Below are 22014 nucleotides of genomic sequence, written 5' to 3'. Positions count from 1 at the left end.
AGCTGCATCGCCCTTCCCCAAGGGCGGAGCAGCTCAGGCCAAGAGAAACTTTGTCAGCCCGAGATTTTCCCACATGGGGAAGTGAGAGCACGTGAGTGAGCACTTGGCTTACTCAGGTGTTCAAGATGACGACAAAGAGGCCCATTTCTCTGTCAGCTCATCCAGAGGACTGAGGCATGAGCTGCACAACTGGGAGGCAGTGGGAGGCAAGAGAACAGCAGCCAAGGCTCAGAGCAGAACAGTGGGATGTTGGCTGCCAGGGGCGGGAGGTGGGAAAATGAGATGCTGGTCAAAGACTACAAACTTCCAGTTTTAAGATAGTAAGTTCTGGGGCTCTGATGAACAGCATGGTGACTGTACTTAACAGTATTGTATTTTACACACTTGAAAGTTGCCGAGAGAGTAAGTCTGCAGTGTTCTCAGCACACACTCACACAAATGGTAATTTTGTGAAGTGGTGAGGTGTTAATTAACCCTGTGTATTGGTAACTTTAAAGTATTTTCCTCTTGTGAAATAACTGAGTGTCTGTAAGACATCTAGATACTTGTTTTGTGTCAGATACCATATACTTAATCATCGCTGAGATGTTTGGTTACCATTTGCTGGGAGAGCTACAGATGACGCTATGTGGGAAAATCATACAAAACAGCCACGGTCAATAGATAAGCCCGTTTCCGAGCATTTCTCACATCAAAAACATTGTTAGAACTGGTGTATATGTATCTTTGGAAATGTATCCTCTTATGTGTTGGGTGCTGTTTAAGGGCTATGTTCATTGACTACGCATGCTTTAGCAATCTGAGTCAAAAAAAGCTGCAACATTTCCAAAGTAACTGAATATACTAGTTAAGAAAGAGAGAAATGTTCTGCAGTGTTTGGAACATTACTTATTTATACTATCGATACACATTTAATGCTAACTCTTGAAAGATACCTTCAGTGGTACATACTTTTAAAACTAAGGGCATAGCATAGAAGGTACATTGTATACTTTCTCATTGATTATCAAGGACACTTCCAAGAGAGTCTTAACAAACTTGAGCATAGTTTTCAGTCCCCAGCCTAAAGTGTCAAACCCCATTCTCCGTGTACGCATATACCTCCTAATTCTCCGAGGAACTTAGGAATATTAAGCTGGCACTCCATCTTCAGCCCCTAGACCCCCTCTGGTCTTGTCCCATCTCCACATTTCTCCAGTTATTTCCAAGGCAAACCATGTGTGTGTTCTCAAAGCCACCACTTTTCTCTTGCCCTCACTCATCTTCCCTGACCTACTAGCACCGTAGTGTTAGGCAGCATCTCTGTGTTACTCTTCAGACTCTCCTATTGCGTAATGCCCCACCAGGCTCACTAGGCATTAACTTTCAAACTCTTGAACACACTAAAATATTTTTCATTTAGGGGCTTCATCCATGTTTTTCTTCTCAGCCCAGAATGTTCTTTCACCTACTTCTTATCCAGTTGCTTCCTTCGTATAATTTCACATTCAGCTTGAGTGACAGTTGTTCAGAAAGGACATCTTCTGCTAAGTCTTCCTGTTATGAGTCCAAATTTATTCTGCTTGCCACATGACAAGCCAATAAAGCAGGAGATGAAGTGATGGAGCAAGGAATAACGAGTTTATTCAGAGAGCCAGCAGACCGAGAAGATGGGGGACTAATGCCCTAGAGAACCGTCTCCCCCAAGTCAGAGTTTAGGCTCCTTTTACACTAAAAAGGGAAGGGAGTGGGATTGGTTGTTGCAAGCTTCTAGGTGTCAGAATTCTTTGTTCTTGCAGCTGTCCATGCAGGTCGTGGTGTCCCTACAAACCTCCAACAAATGATATTTTCTGTTCTGCAACATTTTTATCTTTATGTGAATGGGAAAGTGTTCCCCCCTAAAGGTCAGAGCCTTGAGAATGGGCTCTCCTGTATATTTCATGCTGTAGGCAACATTCTTTTACAAAAGATGCAGAAGCAGCATGACTGAACTCAGGCAACAGAGCACAGGGTTAGAGCTAAGGGAACAGATCAACTATGGATTCAGATTTGTTTTTCCCTACTACAATCCTAAGTGAATATCACACTTTTATTTTCTGATACTCAGTTTGTTTTTAACAGCATTTATCATAATTTATAACTTTAGCTTGTCTGTTTACCTAGCTAGACTATAAGCACTTTGAGGACAGTGAGCATGTCTGCTTATTCAACAGAGCTCAATATATAGGAGGTCCTCAAGAAAAATTTGATGAATAAAGAAGTGAGAGTAGATACATGTCCCCAAACAGAAGGCAAAATCAAAATTCAGTTAGCAGAAGTAGGCCTATATATTATTCAGAATTTTACAGGTTGCAGATGGTAAAACATCAAATCAAGTTAACTTAATGAAAAGGAGAAGTTATGTATTCATATACCTGGAAAGTCCAGGGAAATACCTGACTGTGGGTATAGCAAGATCCAGAGGACCGTACAGTATCAATATGGCTTTGGCTCACACTCAGCTTATCTTTGGCTAGCTTTATTATACAATCAAGTTCTCTTCACATAAGCATAAAATTTCCATCTCATATACTCCTTCCCCCCAACCTTATTATATCTTTTAAAATGGTGTTTTAAAACAGCTTTTTTTTTTTTCAAGTAAGTTGCTTTGACGGTACTTACTATGGGCAGACAGCCTTCAAAGTGCTTTGCAAATATGAACTCGCTTACTCTTCCTGATTAGTGCCCCCGTTTTATAGTTAATTTGTAGGACCTCACCCTTGCTGAGCAAACACTCCAATGTGGGGAAGTGGGGAGGTAGTCCAGAAATAATAGATATGATAATAGATTATATCATGTTAAAAGGTGATAATTGCTGGGGAAGATGAAAAAATAGAAATGGGAGGATGGGAAGTAGTAGAGGGCAATGGGTCCAGTCCAGCAGCTGGTTGAACAGGTTGGTTAGAGTAGAGGTTTGCTTGTTTGTTTTTTCATTTCATTTTCAACTGAGAGAGTTGCAACTTATCTTTCTACCCATGGCTACTCCAATTCCAACAGTAAATCCAGAGTCAAAGGCTAGTACCCAGGGGAAAAAATATTACCCAGTGTCATAAGAAAAATGTGTAAGTCAGTGTCTCGGTGAGTAGGCTAACTGGTGTAAGGTGACCAAAGTCAGAACCAGTTTCCCAGCCAATTTGCATGGTTAGAAGACATTTGGTCCTGTCCAAAATGTCTGTCAGACATATAGTCCATGCCAAAAAATCCTTGATATTTTGTCCTATTTGGTCTTGCTCAAAGTGTCCATGAGCATATCTAGTCCATGCCAAATTGTTTTGGAGAGGACCAAATGTCCTCATAGATATTTTGAACAGGACCAAATGCAACCCAATATCAAGGATCTTTTGGAATAGACCTCATGTCTTTACTGAAAATCTGGTCCAGTTATTTTTCATTTCTTGAGGTCCCTTATGCCTTTGAATTATACTGTACTTTTCTAAATAATAATATCATTAAGGTACATATTGTTTTGTCAGGCTTAGAACCACTGGAGAAATCATATAACTCAGAAACTTACATCTAGAGATTACAGACTTTTATTTTATATGATGTTTTCCAATTTCTTAAGAACTATTGTGATGCCAAGATCAGTGGTAAAAAAAAAGCATTGAAAAAATTGACCTGAACTTCTAGTTGCTTGTTTAGTTTGTCACATTTCCTGTAACAATGCACCTAATTGACAATGCACCACATTTCCTGTGACAATGCACCTAATTGTTCTCCATTAAAAAAAAAAGCAGAACTATAAGCAATTTCTTTAAAACAAATGGAAACAAAAGGAGCTATTAATGACTGTGCAGGAAAACAATAGAGAATTAAGAATCAATGTGTATAAGGGTGGAGGTGGGAAGAAAAGGTAAGAAATCTGAAGTGGACATTTTAATTTAAGTTTTTGAAGTTATTTGTGATTTTTATTTTATTTTACACTTCTAGATCTAACATAATATGAAAAAGCAATACTCATAATCATAAACAGGGGGGGACTTAACTTTGTTGACATATTTTGAGAAAATTTGGTGTTACCAGCTTTATTAACTGCATTATTTTCTTTTGTGAATAAAATAATTTAGAGTTTCAAAAAAGTCTTCTAAATAATACTTACCCAAAGAAAAGTTTCAATGTTTTAGAAATTCATTCACACCTACAAATGATTTTGTCACTAATAGAATAAAATAATATAGCCCAAGGATTTTTCACTTTTGAATTTAAAGCATTTACCAGTTTTATATATTTCTTATGTTGAATTCTACTCTTTTAGTCCTTATTAGGCAGCTCTTGCTTTTATGTGAGAAATGTTTCATATTAATAACCAATATAAAGAATTTATTACAGGCCTTTTATTGCTCTAAATGATAGATCAAACACACACGTATATATGTGTGTGTAGAGATACATATCATTTAGATATATGTGTTAGTATATGTCTATATAGTGATAGACAAATATTTATATGCAAATATATATACTGATACATGTCCATATATCTATGTATGGATATCAGATATATATGTGTGTATATTTTAATAGATATGTATCACTCATATAGGCATAAATATAAATAGCACATCTATATAAGGATATGCTTATCTTTATATATATAAACTTATATGTATGTCTGTATATACACACTATATATGTATTTCACTCGAACTGGGATTTGAAACTAGAAAAAGTAGCTTCAGAGACCACACTATGCCATCTGGCTTCTTCTATTTCTCTTAATGTTCCTGGTGCCCAGGACACAGCAGATTTCTAGGAATGTCTGTGCAGGGCTGGAGAGATGCAGGGCAGAGGCACCGTGGCACAAGAGATTTTAGAAATGAGACCTTCAATCACATGCCTCTGACTGTGAACCTTAAGTTATCATAAGAGAATTTATAACCAAATGTAAATCATGACTTTCCGCTGCCTTTCAGCAGTACAAGGTATTTAAATTAACAATCTGCCTGTTACTAATATAGTCATTCAAAATGAAGGCTTATTCAGTGATGCATATAGAAGGAGCCAAATTAAAAGTATATTTGAAACCCTAGATTTGTGGCAACAAGAAAAACAAGAATGAATAATTATATGGAAGCACTGACGAACATTCAAAATTTTTTGTTTTTCAATCTTAAAATCTAGTTTGACTTACTTTTCTTTAAAAGTTGATGCCTAGTTAGAATTTGTTAATCTGATGAAGAAATAACTCCTAAAATTCCCCTTTTGGAAATATCCAAGAAACAGTTTAGACATAAGTCTCTGGTCTATAAAATGCATGCAGAGCACCACCCTGAAATCACCCCTTGTATTTTTGTTCTAGTACTCAGTCATGTTTATTCACTGTTGATACAGGCTTTTCTGAGTCAGCAGCTTTATCTCCTTAATGCACTCAATGTTCTTTTTCTCTTTGCCCATTTATCCTAGTGCCTAGGACATAGTACATTTCCAGTTTGTATCCAGTTTTATTCATTTCCTATTTTGTGCATTCGTTTTGTCTTCTGTTTCAAAATTGAGAAAGGACAGAGGCAAGCAAAATACTAGTACATAGGTACTTATTGGTGGATATTAATTTAATTTGTGTGTACATTTTAGTTAGAGAAATGGGCATTCATTACTATTAATATAAATTATTATTATTATTATTAATTATTATTACATTTTTCAAGAAATGATTTGGGGTTTTTTCTGAAAAATAAAACTACATACCAGCTTTGGAAGGCAAGGTACTACATATTAGTATACTTTCCAGAGAAAGATATCACTATATTTTGGGTTAAAAAAGCCAGCCATTTATGTCAAAGTTGGAGCACAATGGAAGACAGGTCAATTTAAGCTCCAAATCAGATGCAAGAAATGAAATTACATTTACCTTTCAATGTTTTATGGAAATAAAATGGTTGATGTTTTTCTTTAAGAACTAGATTATATTTTCAGAATTACGAACTCATACCCCAGTAAATAACAACTTTACCGACTTGAATACTGGTTTGTATTTTTCTAAGTCATTTTTTTCCAATTAAAAAAAAATATGTTCAAGACATAATCCTTCAAGATATGTTTGTCCAGCAAGCCATTACACCTGTTCTATCTCTTAATCTCAAACTCAATCTTTTGGTTCATAAGAAAACAAGGATTTCTCACCCAAGGCTGAGATAAGAATCAGCAGCTGGGACTGCATTTTAAAACTATTTATACATTTTGAGACGTGGTGTTTCCTGAAATAAATTTCAAGTGTCAGAAGAGGGTAAGCAGCTGAGATCTTTTGCTAAATGATCCCCTTGCTCAAGAATGAAGACCCTTTGCATAAAATATCCTTAGGACCACCTCTGCTGGACAGGTAATGGGTGACATTCATACAATGTCTTGGTGCAGACACCTTGGATATCAGATGCTCTTGATCGTCTTGAAAGTATTCAGTATTTTCCCATGTAACTTAGAAAGGCAGTCACAAATTATTTCAGCATGAATTTGACATTCCAATATTCCTTTAAGTATCAAGAGTTTATGTTCTTAGTCCAAGAAGAAATCAAGATGGGATGAAAAGAAAAAAACAAATGTAGTTTGTATTTGTTTTTAAGTGGCTGCCACCCAGCATTTTTGAAATTAGGGGAATTCACAAGCCAGGTAATTATATTATTTTAAATGGTTTCTCTCATTGTGGCAGAATAACAATTGAGTAGATATAATTTTAGCTTACCAGCTGGTACTGTCACTAACATGCTGACAAATACCTGTTTTGAGTGAATTGACAGATTGCTAAGATTTGGGTCTTTTTGGTTGTTAATTTAACTTTGAAAATGGATGTAAATTCAGTGATAAAGAGCACTTTTAAAAAACCTGAAAAGAAATCTCTTCCACTGACAAAAAAAAATATGGATGGTAAATTAACCCTTTGTTGTAAGCTGTTTTCAGAGAGTATTAGTAACTTCTAAAGGGCAAGGTTTGTCTCGTATTCATTTTTGCTTCATAAATAGTTTGTATATACCACATAGGTGCTTAATGCCTATTGAATTAAGTGGATACTATTACAGCCACAAACATTTGAACTTTTAAAGAGTTTTGGAACATACACTTGTATGTTGGGATTCTGATGGTCCCAAGTTACATGATGACAGTTGGACTGTATGCAGATTGAGAAGTTCCTGTTAGGAATACTCATGTGTTTTTCCTTCACTTGCAGTCGTCTAGGTATTCATACATGTTTCTAACACCTAGTAGTACACTTTGCTTCTAATCCACCTTTAATTATTGCCTCCCGGGAATAGAATTGAAATTCACTAAGGCCTGAAATTCTCCTCTTTAACTTGAAACCTGAAATCGCACAAATTCCAGCACGGCTGGAAGTGAAGAAAAATGAATGTCTCTGCTGACAAGAGCTTCTGAATCTGCGTAGAGCCTAACAGTCATTTAAATACTTGGGACCATTAGAATCCCTACATATGAGTATGTCTTTGAAGCCTCTTAAATAATCCAGAGATTTGGATTTAATTCAATTGTGCTGATACTCTGTTTGAACATAAACACATGAGAATGGCACTCATAATACTTTCCAAACCCTCTCTTGAGGGAACACGGTGTTCTCACTTGCTTACCTAAGATTGTTTCAGTTCTGTAACACAAGGTTTCAATCGTAAGCATATTATTTTTGTCTTTTTATTACAGATAAATTTCCCTGACTCCAAAGAGTAAGCAAGCAAGTCTCCTACAGATTTCACCTGTAGGCTAAAACTGAAATTTCTGGAAGTATAGGATAAGACAAAGGAGGAGAGGGCAGAGAACCCAGAAAAAAAAAAAAAAATGAGGTGGGAACTTTTTCTAAGAGCTATGCAGCAGTAAACACGCAACTGAAAAGATTACTTTGTGCCTAACGCCATGCCGCTTAATTAGTGTTTATCTCTGGGAAGTCACTAGTGATCTCACAATTCAGAAAGACAAGTAAGTCAGCATCGGCTTCTGACTAGCATTTATCAAGCACTTACTGTTTGCCAGGTGCTGTTCCAAGTGCTTTCTATGCATAAATTTTTTATTCTTAATTGGAAGCCTATGAAATAAGTACTAGCATTATCTCCACTTGACAGATGAGGAAATGAAGGCTTGGAGACTTTATATAATCTACTGTAAAACACAGGACTGTGACACGGAGAAGCCAGGATAACAGTGCAGTTTACAGGTGGAGCCACTATACTCTACTGCCTCCAAAAGGAGTAAATCAGTATTGAAGCAACTTTCCCAAGATGTTTTCCATAGTCAGCCTGAAATATCCCATTTGTAGCCTTAACCTTTTGCTTTGATTGGATTCAAACTTGGGCTCCTGTAAATCTTCCCTGAATCACCCAAAGCTGCTACCTCACCCTTGGCGTTTCCACTGAGCCAAGCATATGTCTCCAGCATAAAATTTAGGGCAGTGTTTTACAGTTGTTTGTTTATAGACTCATCTTTTTTTTCTCACTTGACTTTAAGTTTTGAAGGTAGAGTTCATAGTTCACTTGGTTCTTGATCATTGTTTAGCAGAGTTTTGCTCTAAACACTTTGATGAATGAATGGCGAATGATCTCAGGTTGTTCAACCTTTTCCCAAGAACAGACCTGCCAGTGATTTTAGCAAACTCCTTAAGAAAAATGCAGTTGCTGTCTTGAATTTCACATGTTCTGTGAAAGCTTGGAAGGAGCATTAACATTCTGGGAAAATTTCTGCAAATTTTGGCCCACATCTTATTTGGTGTATCTGACACTTCCAAAAGTAAAATAAAATATTTAGTATTGGTAAATGATTCATAAGCTAAAGGAATTTGTCAGAGACTCTGGGGACCCACATTCCCTATCACACTATATGTTATTCAAGTGAATGTTTCCCCTCAAGGTGAACTTAATACAAAAATTGTCCATTTTAATTAATTTATTTTTTATTTAAAAAACAACTGTATTGAGATATACATACCATAACATTCATTCTATGAAGTATAAAATTCAGCTTTTTTTAGGTTTATTTAGAGTTATGTAACCATTTGTATTATCTAATTAAAAAAAAAACTTTATTACCCCCAAAAGAAATTTCATACCTATTAGAGGTCACTCCCCCATTCCCTTAGCACTGGAAACCACTAATCTCCTTTATGTCTTCATGAATTGACCATTCTGGCCATTTCATATAAATCAAATCATAAAGTATGTAGCTTTTCGTGATAGTTTTTATTTTCATTCAGCATATTTTCAAGGCTCCTTTCTGCTGTAGTATGTATCAGTAACTCAATCCTTTCTAATGTCAAATTATATTTCATTGTATAGGTATACCACTATTTTATTTCTTCATCCATCATTGGGTGGTTATTTGGGTTGCCTCCACCTTTTACCCATTATGAATAATGCTGCTATGAACATTCATGCAGAAATTTCTGTGTGGCATATGTTTTCAATTCTCTTAGATACATACTTATAAGTGTATCATATGGTAATTCTAGGTTTAACATTTTGAGGGATTGTCAGCCTTCCATTTTCCCCACATCCTTATCAACACTTGTTGTTGTTGTTTATCATTATTATTATTATTATTTTAGCCATCTCAGTGGATATGAAGTGGTATCTCATGGGGTATCTACTTCATATTTCCCAAGTGACTAGTGAAGTTGAGCATCTTTTCTTGTGTTTATTAGCCATTTATTATTCTTTTTTGGAGAAATAGCTATTCAAATATTTGCCTGTTTTTGATTGGATTTTTTATGGTTGAATTATAAGATTTTTTAATATTCCAGCTACAAACCCCTTATCAATATAATTTGCAAATATTTTCTCCTTTTCTGTGAGCTACTGTTCCACTTTTCTGATGATATCATTTGAAGCAGAAATTACTGCCTAATTCAAATTCATGAAGATTTACTCTTGTGATTGTTTGCTAAGACTTTTATAGTTTTATCTGTTGTATTTAAGCCTATGATACTGTTTTTATTTAATTTAATTTTTGTATATGATGTGAGGTACGGGTCCAAATCCATTCACGTGCATGTGAATACCCTGTTGTCTCAGGATTGTTTGTTAAAAAGACTATTGTTATCCCAGTTGAATTGTTTTGGCATCATTGTAGAAATTCTATTGAACATAAATGAGTATCTTTACTTCTGGACTCTCAATTATATTCCCTTGATTTATAGATCTAGCCTATGCCATAACCATTTTGATTACTATAGCTTTATAGTAACTTTTGAATTAAGAAAATGGGAGACCTCTTTTTCTTCTTTTTCAAGATTGTTTTAGCTATCCAGAGTTCTATGCATTTCCATATGAATGTTACAAAGGACTAACCAAATTCTGAATTGAGAGAGACTGCAATGAATCTGTAGATCAATTTTGAGAGCGTTGTCATCTTATCAGTAAACTTTCTGATTCATAGACATGGAATGTCTTTATTTTCTTTAAACACTTGCACAGTATTCAGTAAATAAGTCTTGGGTTTCCTTTATTGTTCTTTATTTACAAATGTCCTACTCATTTTGATGCTGTTGTAAATGGAACTGTTTTCTTCACAGGGACTTGGGAAGAGTGCCACACTCTGCGGTTGCTGAGTGGAGTGTTCTGTACACATTACTTCTGTTTACAGTGTTGTTCGAGTCTTCTACTTCCTTTGTGATCTATTACTTAGTTGTTCTATCCATCATTATAAACAGTGTGTGAAATCTCCAAATACTATTGTTGAACTTTCCATTTCTTCTAATAGTTCTATCAGTTTTTACTTCATGTATTTTGTTGTTCTCTAATTAGAACCAAATATATTTGTAATTGTTGTCTCTTCCTTTTATAGATTCATTCATTTATTATTATAAAACATCCTTCTTTGAAACTAGTAAAAATTCCCTTCTCAGATTCCCTTCTCAGAGTCTCCTTTGTCTGAAAATAGTTTTGCCATGCTCCCTCTCCGTTGATTACTGTTTCCATAGTATATCTTTCTCCATCATTTTACTTTCCATTTACTTGTGTATTTGAATTTAAAGTGTGTATCTTGCATACACTGTATAATTGGGTCATTTTAAAATTTATCAGTATCTGCCTTTGATTGAAGTAGTCTATTTACATTTAACGTAGTTACTGGTAAGGTGAGATTTAGTGCCTCCCATTTGGCTATTTGTTTTTATGTCTTATGTCTTTTGTTCCTCTATTCCTTTATGACTGCCTTTTTATGGCAAATATTTTCTAGTATACTACTTTAATTCTTTTGTTGAATTTTCTACTATATTGTTTGTGCTATTTTACAAGTGATGCCCTGGGCTTACAAGAAATATATTAACTTATAACAATCCCGTTTGATTTCTTACTGGCTTAATTTCAATAATAAACAAAAATGTCATTCCAGTATAGCACTATTCCTTTAACTTTTTTGTGCTCTGCCATACAGATTACATATTTATACATTATAACTATTAAAAGAGTTATATAATTATCACTTTAAGTTAAATATGCAGGTGTCTTACAAATCAGATAGAAGACTCCAAACAAAATTATAGTTTACATCGGCTTATGTGTTTACTTTTACTGCTCTTTATTTCTGTGTGTTTCACTTTGATTCATTGTCCATTTTCCTTTCATTTCAGCCCAAAGAACCCCCTTTAGTATTTCTTGTAGAGAAATTCTGTTAATGTAAAATTCTATCAATTTTTGTTTAATCTCATAATGTCTGAAATAATTGTTTGATTTTTGAAGGATCTTTTTGCATAGAATTCTTGATTGACAGTGATTTTCTCTCAGCGTTTTGAATATATCATCCCATTACTTTCTGACATCCATGATTTCTGATGAGATGCCAATTGTTAATCTTATTTAAGACAATTTTTACATAATGAGTCACTTTTATCTCACTGCTTTCAATAATTTGATTTTTGGCATTTTGATTATGATATGCTCAGGTATGGATCTCTTACAGTCAGTTTTACTTGAAATGTGTTGAGATACTTGTATTTATAGATTAATGTGTTTTTCTTAAATCAAATTGGATGACTTTTGACCATTATTTCCTCAAATATTCTGACTTTTTTTTGCTTTCTTCTTCTTTTGATACTCCTTATGATTACGTTGGTATGCTTTATTGTGTCTAACAGGTCTCTGAGCGTACAGTCATTTTCAATTTTTTTTTTCTTTCTGTTACTTAGTCCAGATAATCTTAACCTATTTTCCAGGTCACTGATTCTTCAGGTAACTAAAATGTGTTGTTGAGCCACCCTAGTAAATTTTTTTAAATATAATTTATTGTACTTTGGAACTACTTTCAGCCCATACATCTATGATCAATTAACCTTCGACAGAGGGTGCAAGGCAGCCTTTGCAGCAAGCAGTGTTGGGAAAGGGACAACCACATATCAGTCAGTGAAGTTTGAACACTCCTTCACACCATACAAAAAAAATGAGCTCCAGCACTTCTGTTTGGCTCTTTCTTACAACTTCTGTGGTTTTGTTGATATTCTCTTTTTGGGGGCACATTATTCTCACACTTTCCTTTAGTTCTGTGAGCTTGTTTCTCTTAGTTCCTTGAACACATTTATAACAGCTGGTTTTAAGTCTTTGTCTAATAAACCCAGTCTGAGCTTCCTCAGGAATAGTTTCCACTGACTTGTTTTGTTTTGTTTTGTTTTCTTGTGTATGGGCCACAATTTCTTGCTATGTCTCTTAGGTTTGTTTTTTTTACTGAAAACTGGTAATTTAATAATATAATGTGGTAACTCTAGAAATAGGTTATGTTCTTAACCAGGGCTTGGTTGATTTTGTTTGTTTAGTGTCTTTATGGACTAATTCTAAAAATTGTTTATTCTTTATTATGTACAGCTATTCAAGCTTCTGTTCTGTTACTTTGGTGGTCAGCTAATGAGTGGATGGGGATATTCATAAATTAGTTGACCTAAAAAAATCTCAAACCCTTTGCTGAAGGGCTCTGTGTATCTGTTGGGAGAACATCCTCAATGCTTTGGCTGTTTACAACTCTCCTTTTGACTTCACTTCCTCTTTGCACAGGGCTTCAAGGTGAGCCACCGGGGAGACATTAGGGCCTCTCAGGTCTTTCCTGGACATGACCACAATCCTTAATATGCTTGTGATTTTCCTGATTTCCAGGAATATATTAGAGCTTTTCTAAGTGCCCTCTGAACATCTCATTTCCCTGTTTTTCTTTTTAAGTGTTTTTGGTCAACCTCATATTTGCTCCAACTGGCATCACCACTTCAGGCAGCTATGATATTAAAATATTGTCACTGATTGTTTTTGACAAATGCCCTGGGATAGAACTGTTCTCACAGAGTTTTGAGTCAAGTCAAATAAAGACAAGCCCTGAGAATGGTGCTTTCCCAGGAAACTGCCATTCAGGTCAAATAATCACAATGGTCTGGTGATTGGGCTTTTGGGGGAACATCAAACTCATTTATACCCTTCAGTGGCTGCTAGGTTGCTGGTTTTCACAGCTCCTGTGGTTGTGAGGTTGTTAGTTTTTAAGGCTATGGCAGAACCAGTGAGAAGGGGATGGGAATTGGGTAAGTTAAGATGCCATATACCATGTGTTCTTAAGAGATTCAGTCATTTTTCTTGAATAAATGCTCCTTGTATAGTGGCCAACCTCTGGTAAATTTCCAGAGTTCTAAAGAAGTTAATTTTGACTATGTTTTCCATTGTTTTTGTTGCTTTTGAAGAGGACTGGATCTTTGGAGGATCTTACTCTGCTATTTCAGAAGTGGGTTTTTACTGAGCTGTTCAATCAGTATATATTTTCTGAGAGGATTTTTTCCCCTCTTTGGGGGAAATTTTTGTAAATGATGCTTTCCCTACAGAATTGTTTATTTTACAACTTTGCATAATTAATTAAAACTTAAATGTCATGGAAGCAGAAATAAATAGTTATAAATCATTTTCAACATATTAGGAGTGTATTTGATTCTTTCTTGAGAATAAGTGTTAACTGTTGGCTGTGGGACTGAGTAGTAAGAAAAGGAAAGAGGTAGGTCGAGTCCTGGGAACAAATTTCTGACTGTACTATTGTATAATGTAGTTTAGCCTTGGGCATGACTATTTTTTTTTTTAAACACAGAAATAGCAGTTTGCTATAATTTGCTCTACAAAGGATATTAGGGCAGTGTTTAATATCGAAAATAAAAGAGTTTTCCTCAAGGTTTCCTGAATCTTTTTTACCTTAAATTGTTTTGCATTGAAATGGGCACCTGCATCTAAAAATATGACTACCATTTTCCTTTAATATGGTGTATTGTAGCAAGTCAAAACTACAATGAGGTATCACCTCACACCAGTCAGAATGGCCATCATTCAAAAATCCACAAGTGACAAATGCTGGAGAGGCTGTGGAGAAAAGGGGACCCTCCTGCACTGCTGGTGGGAATGCAGTTTGGTGCAGCCACTGTGGAAAACAGTATGGAGATTCCTCAAAAGACTAGGAATAGACTTACCGGATGACCCAGGAATCCTGCTCCTGGGCATATATCCAGAAGGAACCCTAATTCAAAAAGACACCTGCACCCCAATGTTCATAGCAGCACCATTTACAATAGCCAAGATATGGAAACAGCCTAAATGTCCATCAACAGATGACTGGATAAAGAAGCTGTTGTATGTTTATACAATGGAATATTACTCGGCCATAAAAACCAACAACATAACACCATTTGCAGCAATATGGATGTTCCTGGAGAATGTCATTCTAAGTGAAGTAAGCCAGAAAGATAAAGAAAAATACCATATAAGATTGTTCATATGTGGAATCTAAAAAAATAAATAAATACAAAACAGAAGCAGACTCATAGACATAGAATACAAACTTGTGGTTGCCAAGGGGGCGGGAGGTGGGAAGGGATAGACTCGGGTTTCAAAATGTAGAATGGATAAACAAGATTATACTGTATAGCACAGGGAAATATATACAAGATCTTTTGGTAGCTCACAGAGAAAAAATGTGACAATGAATTATATGTAGGTTCATGTATAACTGAAAAATTGTGCTCTACAGTGAAATTTGACACAACATTGTAAAATGATTATAAATCAATAAAAAATGTTTAAAAAAATATATGGTGTATTGCAATGCCAAATTAGCAGCTATTCCAGAGAACTTACAAAGAGTAAGAACCTGAAGAGAAGTGATAACCTGGGCAGCTTTCTGTGTCAGTGCACGCGGAGGGGACCGGCACAGGTGTTTAACTCATCTTATAGTGATAGAGCGTATCAGAGTATTAGAAGCCCTATGTGGGTGTCCAGAAAGGTTTTGAGCTTTTTAGTGTAGGTTTCCTTTTCTAACTTTGGAAAACACAACAGTCCATCCCTGGCCTCAGCCTAGACAATGAGGAATGAAATCATACCTGTTACGCATTGAACTGTGGCCCCCCGAGATATTTTGAAGTCTTAACTCCTAGACTAGGCTGACCCTTTTGAGGTTGAGGTTTTGGGAGGTGAGAACTTCTTTCCATTCACCTTCCCTTTTCTCTCTCTCTCTATCTCTCTCTTTTAACATACTTTAAACATTTTCATTTATTTTTCCACTCCCTAACAAAATGTACACTTTATTGACTTACATAGTGCATTGTTTCCGTCTTTCCTCTCCTGTCTCAATGGAAACTCCACAGTGGCAGGAATCTCTGTCAATGGGGTTTATAGTTGTATCCTCAACATCACTGAAAGGCACCTAGTATGCAATTTATAAATTTTTGCTAAATAAATCTTAGCAGCTGGTGGTTATATGTAGCAGACATATGTCATTGCTTTTGTCGCCTAGTGCAAATACCCTTTTCATCTGGGGAATTCACACCTGAGGTAACCAAGCCTGTTTATCACCATGACAAAATCCACAGTCACAGTATTTGCTATCCCTCCTTCCTCTGCAGCTAGAGTATGGGCATATGTTCTGGGTTCTGGTCATCAGTGGGTCACCTCCAGTCCTTGAAAGGGAAGCTAGCGATGCAGGAAGGCATGGATGCATAGGATCCATTTTGGGAAGGATGGTGACAGCAGAAGCAGCCAGTCATAGCTGCTGGAGGCAGCAGGAAGGGCAGCATTTCGTCCCTGGTGTTGTCGGAGCCTTGATGTCCTTCTCCAGATGTGTTGATGGATCCAGTTTACCAGTGTCCTTATAGGTGTTTCTTCTTGCTCTTTGTACTCCAAGCCTGTGTCTCCAGTACACTGAGTGATTTTATGAGCCATCAAGTATTCTCTTAATGAAATATTTTAATATCTAAATTAGCTAAAGTTGTTTTCTGTTGCTTACATTTACATATATCAGGGTACTGTGAATTTTTTGGAAGTATACAACACAAAAATCCAGTTCAGATCCATAAGTAGTGTTTCAAGTATTATGGCAAATGTTCTCTCTACCCCTCAATAATGATCATAAAATAGACATAATGATAACTATAGACAGATAATAAATTCATATAATAAAAAATGTGTAACCTAACCAGAAGAGCAGTGTAATACATTTAATTTCATAGATTTAAGAGGAATTAAAAATATAATTTAAAAAGAATGGTACAGTATTATTTTTATTTAATGTACAAAATGTGTTCATTTCAATACTTTTCTTAAGAATTTTATATAGAAGACAAATAACTGATATATTCACAAGGCAGGATGCTCTTTGAATGAGTTGAGAAATTTTAAGACTGACTTTTTAATGCTTTTCCTTTCTCTATCTGGAACACCTCTCCGAAATACATAATGCACTCAGTGCAAAACCATGGTAAAGAGAAATCAGCTATAATGATTTCCATTTTCTACTTCATTTGATTAGAAAAGCCTTAGTCAAAAGTACATACACAATATTGTGGCTAAGTCACTGAAGAAGAAACCGGGGCTAGTCCCATTTGATCATATCTTAGATGCTTCCTATAGTGAAGAATTTCCTATATATATAACGCAGGCAATTTCAAAGGCCACATGCTTTTCTTTGCCTTTTCATATTTTAGATCAAGTTAATTTCAAACATGCAAATATCCCTTTCATAACTCAGTTTGCTGCAGTAGACTGAAGAACAATATTTGGAAAAAGGAGGTGGCTTGGACTGAACAGATTCCATGCATTTCTGTGCTAATTTAGGTTGACAGCTCAATGATTGTTCTGTACACAGAGTTAAAACAGCAGAAACAAAGACAACTGCGCACCAGCTACTCGAAGTTCTCTACTGCCCTCTGCTGGATGCTGTGGGACATCTGCACATTTTATCCTTGGGGAAAAAAAGCACATGTCGGGAGAAATGTTTGCTTTCTAATCATAATTTCTATATGTTTTAGCTGATGGAAAGATATCAAGAATAAATTAATTTCAGTAGAGAATAATTTTAAAATTTATACAATGAAACATTTTTAGATTTCTGAATTGCCAAAGATAATAACCTAAGAATTATTCCTTTTCCAGCATGATGTTTCGGTAAGGGTATAAGAATAATTTGTTCCCGCTTTATAATTTGCAAGGGATTTTCTTTTATTTGTCTGACATTTGAAAGTAAGCCATCTCACCTATTTTCAGGTAATCAGTGGTCTTTCTGAACTTGTATTCTATTTCATTGTTTTTCATTAAACAACTAGATGTTTATTGCTGGTTATCCTCAAATGCTTTAGGGGATGTTGCTAACAGGAGGAAAAAAGATAGAGGGTGAGAAGTGGGCTTACAAAACACAATTTGCTATGATTTCTTGGCAAGATGAAACTAGAAATGTGAGCTTTATCAATAATAGAAAATCAAATCAAGTCAATAAGTATTTACTGAGTTCTGTCTAGATAGAAGTCTCGTTAGTCATAGTGTGTAATAAGAAAAATTAACTTCTAAGAATTGAAGGAAATGATTTCTTTCTTTCTCTCGCTTTCTCTAGCTTCTTTTTTTTTCTCTCTCTCTCTCTCTCTTTCTTTTCTCATTTCCTAACAATGGAAAAGAGTAAGAATAAAACTATAGACCTAGGGTAGGAAAAGTGCAGAAATAATGTAAAAAGCCTTAATTTGAATTACGTGTTTATTGTTTGACACTTAACAACAGTTAAGCTATACATGACAGAATGTAAGTTAAGCAGAAGGTAGTGTTTCAAGTTCCACATTTTGGGAGGAGCCAGGAAATTAACTGGAAAGCCCTTAGAATGGAAATAAGCAGCGTTTGAATGCTACTCTGAGTGTGAGAAGGTGATGTCATGAGAAACAAGAAGGGGCTGGATACAAAGATGGAAGTGTAAATGTGGGTGGGATTAGTCATCCTGTTTAGCCAAAAAGAGGGAAAGCAGAAAGGGAGGGTGGAATCTCCCAGCTGCCATTTATGTGCACGACACTCATGCCCTATAAATTTGCTGTGAAAAGGAATAGGATTAATGCTAGCCCCAGTCTGTCTTCAGAGACATCTCATAATAGTCGAGATCAGCCAGGCAAATAGAAACTACCTTTATAGTGGGAGGAAGGAATGTGATGGAGAGAATTAAAGTCTTGCAAAACCATTAGAAGAACTGTGCAGCACAGAGCTCTGAAGCCAAAGCCATCCCTTCCTACACATCTTTCGACTTCACAAAGTCTTTCTTCCAGTAGAAGTTTCATAGTTTTATGTAATCATCTATCTTTAATCTTTGTGGCTTCTGGATTTTGTGTCTTATTTAGGAAGACTTCCCCCAATGCAATATAGCAAAGATGTTATTCTGTATGTATTCTAATATTTTTCACAGTTTCTTTTTTTTTTTTTTTGAGTTTAGATTTAATTCCTCTGGGGTTTATTTTCTCATATTATCTTTCCGCAAAAGAATGAACCTATAAATTTGTATTTAAAATATTCCATTGAGATTTTGTTTATAGTTAGGTTGAATATATGGACTAACTTCACAAGAACTTCCATCATTACCAAATTAACTCTTTGCAAAACATAGGGTATTTCTCAATACACTAAGTTGTATTTTTTATCTATTAGTGAAATATAATAGCTTTCCTTATTTAAATTTTATTCTTTTGAGGTTTATTCCTATGTATTTTTGTCTTTTGTGTAAGGTATCTTTTTTTATTTTTGAAAATTTGTGATCACTCACATATAGAAAAACATTGATTTCTGTATGGTATATTGGCATCCAATCACACTTTTAAACTCATCTATGATTTTTAGTTATTTTTCTATTGATTCTCATATTTCTCTAAGTCCCAATAAAATTTGTCTCTTTATTTCCTACTATTTATATCTCATTTTTTCTTGCCTTATTGCATCTGGCAAAATATTTACTCTGATGTTGAACAACTGGAGGAATAGCAGGCATCTTGTTATATTCTGACTATATTGAAAACCTTTCTAATAGTCATTATTAAATATCATTTTGATGCAGTTTTCTAATATATATAATTACAGGGATATCCACCTATTTGAAGCTAAACAGTTTTCATCAGGAATGGTTATAAGCTATCAAATTATTTTGGAATATACTGAAATCACTTTATTATGTGTTTTTTTTTTTCTCTTTACGCTGTAAACCTAGCAAACTATTCCAGTAGCTGTTCTTGTTCTGAACCCTTTGCACTCTCGCGGATCTTCAATAGGAGCTGCCAGTTCTGGTTATTTGTTTTAGATCTTCTCCTTTAAGTTTTCTGCCATGATGCAGTGATTAACAACATTAGTCTTTGTGTCATTATTCATTGTTTTAGTCTGTTTATGTTGTAAAGTAGAATTTCTTAAGCAATGGCTTTTTTTTTTCAGACAGTGAAACATAGGAATAAGGGAAGGTAAAGAATGAGGCTGGGTTTTCTGGTTACGGGTAGAGCATGGGGAGAGGCTCCTCTGTGCACTCGGTCTTTTCTGGGTATAAGCTCAGAAAGTTTGTCTTCTCAAAGCCATGGAAGGGGAAGAGGAGAAGTTCTGTTCTTTAGGACAATCACTCTGGCAGGATAAGCCTTCTCTGAGGTTTGCACACACAGAGCAACGCATACCTACCCCATGGACCGAAGGGGTGACCTAATCTAGTCAGTTGTCCCTCTGTGGTCAGCGGTCATTCCTAGTGAATGGCATAGAATTTTTCTTCAATGATCATATTTGAGCAGTCACAGCTGCTCCCTGCCTGGCCTCATGCTGACCCATCAGGGATACAGAGAAGATCTGCACACTACTCCTGACCACCCAGCCTCTGCTGCCGCTGCTACACAGGGCAGATGCGAAGAACAGATGCGACGGGAGGGACTTGAAAGCGTGAGCCTGATTGCAAACTGACAGAATGCACAGGAGTCCCAACATCAGGCTGGTCTTTTGTGTTCGCAGCAAAGAAAAGGGTAGCAAGTGATACAATCAAGCTTATTTGATACTCTGCCTATCCTAAGAGGACAACGGAAAAAGTAACTAAAATACAGATAATTTGGTGACTTTAAAGGACTACTGCTTAAATAAATACAACATGTAGCTCCTCAGATATGAAGTGTCCTAACTTTATAACTTGAACATTTTCATCCAAGAATTTCAAAACCATTTTTCAATGCAAATGACAAGAGCGTCAGACAAATCTGGGCGTCCAGACTCATAACCTACTCCTTATGTCACTACGGACACTACGTTATGTTTTAAGACAACTTTTAAATCATTCTTCTACTGTTCATTATGTTAAATATCACAGTTGTCAGATCAGTTCATAATCATTAGTCTTTCTTAATACTGCAAATAAAAGTGATCACGTTTCTCAATTCCTTATTAAAATTGCATCTAGTTTAGCCTGCCTTCTTGCCAGCAACCAAAGTAAGGAACAGCAGTTAATATAGCATGAGACATCCTATGTGCTGTATTTCTGGATCTGCTGGCAATATTTTAATAGCTCAGTTTATGACAAAGACATCTCATTGGAAAGATATAATAATGATCTAAGTTTTGATACTAACAGCATTTAGAGTTATTGAAAGCATTGCTTGAGATCTTAGTGGCCCACGGTAAACTGAACATAAAAGGACAGGCAAGCAAATCAGAATTTTTTTTACATAAAAATTTACATTAAATATTTAAAAGCATCTGATTTTTGTTTAACAGTTTAGAAATCTAAGGATTTTAGGCACTACTGATTTTAACAAAATGTTTTATGCCATAATATCATACAAGTTCTTGTGCCAAAGTCTAGAATATGGACTTCACCTTTCACAGTGTTTCTTTTTAAATTATTAATAAAGGTTTGAAAATCATCTAGAGTTTTCGTTCAGAAATATTAGCTCTGATTTATTTCTGAATATCTATCATGTGCCAGAAACTTCGCTAGGCTTTAAAAGACTTCATAATAAAATTATAAAAAGCTAAGCACACAGACGTGTAAATAAACAATTTCAGTTCCAGTTGATGACTGCTCCAATGGAGCAGGTCAAAATACACAGACACTGTGCACTTTCAGACCTGTGTCTGCCTCAGAGATGTAGGAAAGACCTTACTGAAAAGAGAACAACAGAACCAAGACAAAGAATGACCAGGGGCTGACCAGGAAGATGAGTGGGGAAAGCCATTTAAATACGGTGTATCTATTCTTAGGACTTCAACTATCGTCTGTATGCTAACATCTCTGAAAAGTGTATCTTAAGCTCAAATTTATCTCCTGCCTCAATACCCTTATTTTGAATTCTCACAGGATATCTCCATTTGGATATTATACTCTATCCAGTCTCTTCTCTGTCCAATCCATCCATAACTTGTTCTTTCTCTTGTAGTCCCCATATCAGCAAATACTGCCACCTTCTGTCCAGTGCAACAAGCAAAACCCTGGGATATTAGTTTTGAGTCCCCATTTTCCGTCATATCCGGTATCAAATGAGTCACCAAGCTTGGCCAGTCCTGCATGTGTCATGTCTCCTATGACATGCAGTTTACCTCAACATGTCTATGGTTTGGTGCAAGTCTTTGCATTTTCTCCCTTGAAATATTATAGCAATATTCTAATTGGCCATCCCACTTCTGTCAGATTCCTTCCATTTTATTCTCCAAACTACCACTAAAGCTGCCTTTCTGAAAAGTACATTTGATTACGTCTCTCCCCCATTTGAAGTCTTCAGATGGATTCTCTTTATGGCTGAAATCATAGCATACA

Source organism: Vicugna pacos, chromosome 35 (genome assembly GCF_048564905.1).
Source record: "Vicugna pacos chromosome 35, VicPac4, whole genome shotgun sequence".
NCBI lineage: Eukaryota > Metazoa > Chordata > Mammalia > Artiodactyla > Camelidae > Vicugna > Vicugna pacos.
Note: the sequence above shows the minus strand (reverse complement) of the source record.